Source organism: Vigna umbellata, chromosome 1 (assembly GCF_029865625.1).
Source record: "Vigna umbellata cultivar VRB3 chromosome 1, Vumbellata_1.0, whole genome shotgun sequence".
Classification (NCBI taxonomy): domain Eukaryota; kingdom Viridiplantae; phylum Streptophyta; class Magnoliopsida; order Fabales; family Fabaceae; genus Vigna; species Vigna umbellata.
The window spans coordinates 72,741,608-72,749,507 of record NC_142165.1 but is presented as its reverse complement, the minus strand read 5'-3'; positions in this window follow the sequence as shown (position 1 = coordinate 72,749,507).

Below are 7,900 nucleotides of genomic sequence, written 5' to 3'. Positions count from 1 at the left end.
AAAAACATGAGTTAAAAGTGATAAGCCTCGATATTAAAATGAGAGGGGACATTAATTAATACAATCATAACAAGAGGCTACATAACAATGATAAAATCTTATCGTAGAGAAGGATAAGATTACACAAAATAACCCACCAACCACACAACAATGTACTACTAAGTGATGAAATGTGCAAGACAACTCGTTACAAAACAAATCCAGATTCTACGGGAAAGCACAAGAAGCGAGATGAAGAAGGATATCAACAATAAATAAACCAATGAGAAACTAATGAAGAAATGGACAAATGACTAACACCACTTGTCATTAATTATATTTTATATGTGTTAGTACTTAGTGTTTTGGAATGACTTTTAAATATATCAAAAGAATATAAAATGGAAATATTTTGATTATATATATATAAACTTCTGTGCAGTACGAGAATCTAACTTTAAATAAACAATGTACATAATTTTTTAAATGCGAATTGAAATACCTCAAGCACTCCAATATTTATATACAATATACTCTGCTGATAAAAAAAATTGTTTTGAAAGTTTATCATTTTGAGATTTTTTGTGTGTGATTTTTTTTTTCACTAGTCTTTTTTTATTTTTCTCTCACAATCCCTAAAGGAATATTTAAACTCTTGGTACGATGTGAAGGTTAAAGTGTTAAGAACGAAGGACACTATAGATGAATAAATTTGGTGGAGCACGTATATGGTATGGGAAAGAAATATCTAAGGAAGAAAAGTCTAAGACGGTAACTTTTCATAATATTGTCAAATTCTTACGAATAGAAGTAATGACTATGGTTGATTTTGCCATCATTTGGTCCTTAAAATGTGAGTGAAATGCACGGATGGTAAATTACTCCTTATTGCAGTGGCCCAAAGTTCTATGGTACTTGGCTGAGTGACTTTAAATAACTTGTTTGTTTCATGTGTTGTTTTCTCTTTTATCGATACTCGTAGCTCGAGCCCTCTCCTTGTCCTAGATCAAATTCAAAGTGTAGAAAGATCTCCCCGTGGAGGAAAGGGAAGGTTTCAGAAGGGTACATGTGAAACAGTAGAAGGTAAATGGACATCTTAGGATTTGTCTTTCGTGAAAGACAGAAAAAATAATTGACCATTCAAAAAGGTATCTCCTCGCTTTCGGTGCTCTCAAACTATTTCTTAACCATGTCTCTTAACAAAATGAGAAACTGGTTCAAACAGTAGCCATGAAAACTGCAATATGTCTATTATGGGAAAGCTTGAAATCAGGGATTTGATGAAGATCTTAGTGACAATATCCTTGAAATGCATAGCATTCGTTTCATGAACTTGATACACAACAGAGAAAATTCAATACGAAAGTTGGCCTTGTTTTCTTTAGTGCAGACAAGGCTCATGGATATAATCCTGTTGAAGGAAGCGTATTCCCATGATCTAGAATGCATGGGACCGTGTTGTTATTAGAAAGGATCAAATTATGTGAAAGGAATCTTTATGAGTCGTGTTAATGGGCACTTCCAACAAATAAAATGAATGAAAGGTGCATGGTTGGTGGGAATCAAGAGCCGCTATTTGCTTCTCTTGTTGATTTATTTGGTGAGTGTATCTGACTAACACACATGCATCTTATCTTTGTTATTTCTAAGTACTGCATACCTTGAAAAGTTTCTTCATTTCACTTTTTTCCATTTTGACGATTTTGGCTTTACACTCAAGGATGGTCCCTCTGCTTACCTGTTCATTTATTGCATGTGCTCCTATTCATCCCAATCTTGTAAAAGCCGCGTGGCCCAGAGAAAAAGAAAGAAAACAACAACCTTGTAAGTTTTTGAATTAACAACAGAAATATTTCTCGATAAATTCTATCGATAAAATTTATAAATAATCTAAAATTGTTATTATCGATGAATTTATCTATCAATAAAATAATGCTATATTTTCCACTTCAAGCTTTGATAAAAATTCATTGATAGAATATATAATCTTGATTGTCAATAAGTCTGGAAAACCTGGTGCCAAATTTTTCGTTTATTATGATGAAATATGTTTATAAATTAACTAGAGATGTGTAAAAAAGAAGAAGAGATGAAGTAGAAAGAAAAGTAGGAAAAGAAGGTGAAAAGGAAGGAGGAGGAGAAGAGAAAAGTTAGAAATGATATAACAACAATGACGATACTATAATGACAATAATAAACAATAGCAAATTTTGCTGAAATATATAAACAACTTATTTTAATGAAATATTTTTTAATATTTCATGATTCTCACTTATCTACGTACTATTTTTACAAATAAAAATAAAAATATTTCTATTTCTCGATTCATTAAATAAAAAACTTAATTATATAAAAAAGTAAATAACTAGTAAAATTGTGATCATGGTTGAAATCAGACCTCCAATGTCACTTAAGCTAATGATAAAGGGGGTAAACAAACAAATGAAGAAGAGCAGTATGATGAAATGTTCCAATAAGATAACAAAGAACACATTTCACAGCTTTGCGGTGGTTTTGTATTGGTTTGGTTGATGCATGCAGTGGCAGAGCTTGTTGACAGAGTAAAAACAGAGTAAGTAAGCTTAGGACACGGATTGCAAAGCTCCCATAATTGATCTGTACAAAGTCATGTCATGAAAGGTTATGTGTCATCTTGAGTGACACTCAAAGATGTTATCGGTGGAGCAGATGGAGGTTTTGGCTTCATGCATGGTGAAAAAGGTCTTTGATGTATTGAGTTTGAGATAAACGAAATTGTCCTTGGTCCACACAGCCTCTATGCCAAGAGAATAATGTAAGGGATTAAGATCTTTTAAAGGGAAAGGATTGTTTAGAGATAAAATAAGAGAAGAAATTTCATGTGTAATTATATCATCAACATATGTCAGAAAACCGTGGTTTTAACATCAAATTTGGTGAATCGGTTATTTAGATGAGATGGCATGGGCAAGCACAACATGATAACAACAGACTTAATGATTGTACTGAATGTCTTAGTATAATCAAATCTCACCACTTGATGAAAACCAACCTACTAAGCTTTATGACATCCAAAAAAACTCAATCTACCTTAATTTTGCATCCCACAATACTGGCTAGCCCCTTCGCAAGACTCCAAAAATTATTTTTATAAGAGCATCATGTCCAAAAATTATCTTAGGTGAATTATTTGATTTTTTTTATTATATTTTTAATATAGTATAATTTATTTTGCATATAATTGGTTAATAGAAATAGTTAGATAGAAGTGCATAATCTGTGGTGAGGTTTCATCTTCTCATGGTGAGTCTTCATCTTCATCACATAATAAAAGGAGACGACCTACAACATCTGCTCGTAAAAAATGTATAGAAAAATATTGTGTGTACGTCATTCATGAATATGAGCGTGAATAGCTTGACGAGTATATACATCAAAGATATGCAATAAATAAAACATAACAAAAAATATTCTAAACTAAATACTAAATAATAAAAAATTAAACTTATTCAAAATTAAATATAACTTCAAATCATTAACCCGAATAAAACAAATAAAAAAAATTCATAACAAAATATTAACTATTACGAGTAAAAAATAACACCTAAATTATTAACCAATACATTAAAATAAAATAAAATATTTTAAATTAAATCCAAAGTTTAAAAATTAATACATACAAAAATGTATATAATAAAAATTAAATTAAATAAAACTTCATTAACACATAAAAAAAATCAAAACTTCATAACAAATAAAAAAAATTTAACAACAAATTAATACAGAGCATAATATATATTAAAAATAATATATATTAAAAGTTTAACAACAAATATAATATATAAAAACACAGCATAATATATATTAAAAATAATTTAACTCATATAAAATAACAACTACAATGGAGAAACTCATATTAGGCAAAAAGGTTTGCATTGTACCAGGGAAGAGAAGTATTGGTAAAAGGGAAGGTAAGGGAACTAACTATATACATCTAGAGCTGTCAAATGAGCCCCTTTAATAAGATTTGGCCCTAACCCACGTGGGTTGGGGCCAAAAAAGCCCACAGGGCCAAAAAATATCTTTATTTAAAAAGCCCACAGGGCTAAAAAGCCCTAAAGCCCTATAGGCCAGGGCCAGCCCATGGGCTTTCCTTTTTACAAAATTTAACATCCAGAAACATAATATCATCATACAAGTAATCACAAATCATGTGTATTTTTTATCCATCTTTCATTTTATCTTTGTTAGTAATAACTTATAATCATAATTGATTCATGTATAATTATATTTTTTTACCAATAAAATTAATTTTCTACTTCATAACGTGTTTCTGTATTAATTAGTTTAATAATAATGCTTTTATACAATTATTCCTTAATTTCCAAATTTTGTTTTGATAATTTTTTCATCTTAATTTTGGTTTCTTAATTTTGGTTTGTAAATTTGACGGTTCAGAGATATCCACATAAAATAGGTTTAAAAGTTAAAAAAAATTAATTTAATTTGTAAAATTTTGATGGACTAACGAATTTATTTATAAATGGTAATATATTTTGTCACTAGTTTAAATCAATATCATTCGATTAAGATTTGTGATCAAAATTACATTATTTTTAATTGGTGTGAACATGTTAAAATTTTAACTTAATAACTTTTTAACTTTTTTAATTTTCCAAATTTAATAAAATTAATATTTATTATTTATAAAGTTATATAATTCTTTTAAAAAAAAATTTATAAAACGTATAATTTAGTCATTTAAATCAATTTATATATTTTTATGTTTTTTTCATATATTTCATATTATATTCATTTGTCTTCTTTATTAGTTTCTTATTAAGAGACATTGATGTAATTTATTTATTATTATAATTATTATAATTTTTATTTATTTTATATGTTAATAATTAAATAAAATAATAATTTTAATTTTAGTATTATAAATGATAACATTATATTTATTTAAAAATATTGTATCTATTATTTAATTATTTTTTATTACAATCGGTTCAATTATGATATATAATTCAATAAAAACGATCTTTGTTGGATAAAAATAAGTCATTTTAAAATATTAATTTAATCTAAAAGGTTAGAAAAAAAATCTGATTTTATAACCACTAGGATTACATCTAGATCTTGTATACTAACATATATGATATTTATAACAATTTTGCCTAACAAGGATTTTCACTAAAAAGTTAGTTCTTTTATTACGTGAAATTAATTTTAAACTTTATAAAATTTGTGGTTTAATTTTTTAATGTATATATATCTATACAAAACATTCAACAAAAGAATTTTATATGACAAACTATAAAAAATAAAAATTTTACACCGATATTAAAAATTCATCCAATCAGTAAATTTGAATTTAAAATATATCCATAATTAATATTTCAAATATTTATATAGATATCAGAATTCGATTATTGAAAAATCAAATTTTCAACTGTGTTACTTTTATAATTTCTTTTTTGAAATTTTTTTCATTTTCTTTTAAATAAAAATAATAATAAAAATTTTCTTTTTTAACTTTCCAAAATAATAAAATTATATATTTAAAATATGCTTATAATTAAAAAATTATTTTAAATAATTTTTTCTAAAATCAATATTTATACATTTATATTTAATTAAAAAGATATTAAATATCATGTAAATTTTGGAAATTATTGAACTTGAAAAGTAAATAAAAGAAATAACTAAAAAAACATTAAAAGTGAATTAATTTAGTTTGGGGGCTAGCCCCATCCTAACCCTACCCCAACCCACTTTATGTGGGGCTTTAGGGGTTGGGGCTTTTAAAAAGCCCCCTATTAAGTGGGCTAGAAAATTGGGGCTTGATTTTAGAAGGGGTCAGGGTCAACCCATGGGCCAAGGGCTCAAATGACACCTCTATATACATCTATATTCCTGGTTGTATAGTTATATGCATCTGAGTATATATATATAAATAAACTGCTCCTCTCAACATTTTTTCTTTCCACATACAACGTCCATGCCTATAACCCATTCTCTCAGTTCTGCATCAATCCCAGGCACAACACTAAACCCACACTTTGCTCTCTTTTCTCTCACTTCCTTACATTTAGACTTCAATCTAAAAGAAAATACATCAAATTCTAACTCCATATAAAACATCCACTCTCTCACACTCACACACATCACTACAAACTCACCACCCTTCAAACTACTTTTCTATCCCTCGTCTCCATCGTGATTTTCCACCCACACACCATTGCATATTTTTCAACCCCACATGCATAACCATTTATAATATTTTCCCACGTAAATATTATACTCCTAAAGTTTCTTTACATTTCCTTTTCTCTTGTAACCCCTAAAACCTCTTCAACGAATACAACAACTTAAATATCATGCAACACGAAAAAAAGCACTCATTTCCCATTCATCATTTAAAATTTACATACATATCACCATATACCCAAGCTTTTTTTCTTCTATATAACATAATTGTAACTCTCTCTTTCACACACTCAAACTTACGTAAAAAAAAATCTCCATGCAACATCTTCTATCTTTTCTTCAACTTTGCTTACCTAAAACAACCCCAAATACAACAAAACCTAAAACTACCGAACCTGAACTCATACCTAATACATAAAATAGAGCATAATATATAAAATAACAAATATTAAAAAAAAGTATCATACAACATAATACATAAATTACAAAATATTTTAAAAAAATGCAGTACAAATAATTAAATCAAATTTGGAAGTGCGGATCCCCTTAACCGTAGCTCGAACTTCAGTTGGGGACAACCAAAATTTGAAGTTTGACACTATAGAACCGACATTCGGACGCCGTTGTACCCTTAACTGTAGCTTCAATGCTGGTTAAGGATGTTTACGTGAAATATTGAACTAATCTCGATGAGCTCTCTATCACCACCTTCGTCTATAATGAACTCTGATAACAATGCAATAATAAGGAAATAGATGGAAGAAGAAAGCTTTATATTGTCATATGAAATATGAAATCTGTCATATAAATGGAAATGATAGAGTCAAAACCTAATAGTGTAAAAATAACATAATGGGCAAAAGAATATCCTAAAAGAGTCAAGAGAGAGAAAGACACAATTCAAATCCTGCACACCCTTCTCATGTAGCAATATCTTTTCTTATACTCACGTAGTGCTCCACACAAAATCTTTCAATGTGAAATTGGCTATTCTTTTCCTGACACTTTTGCGGTTGCTCTTGTTTTCCTCCTTCTTTGTCATGTGTCCATTGGGTTCCACGTCACCTACCTGCTCACTACCCGTACCATTCATAACATTTCTTTTCCCATCACTACAAGAAAAATCACTATTACATACCGCCAAAATCCGTATATAACATCAAAAATCCGTATATAAAATGATTTTACATACGAATTATATACGGACAAAAATCCGTATATAAAAAAGGCGTAGCTAAATTACATACGGAAAAATCCGTATATAAATTACATACGGATATTACATACGGATAAATCCGTATGTAAATTACATACAGATATTATATACGGATAAATCCGTATGTAAATTACATACGGATATTATGTACGGATAAATCCGTATATAATTTACATACGGATATTATATACGAATAATTCTGTATGTAATTACATATAGTATGTACATATGTATCTATTGTTTATAACATATTTAATTAGATTGATTTTTTCTAATAGTTATATAATTAATATTAAAATTTTTACACATTAAAACTTCTCATAAAATTATAAATAATTACTACCAGATTATAAATGTTAAGAATTTATAATATATAATTGTGTTGAAAATCAAATAATTAAAACATGAAAATTTTATTTCAATACTCTATAAAGAGAGTTCAAAGAAATAAATACAACTCCTTAATATTAATATCTCATAACACTCAAATTTAATTTTTACAATAAAATATAA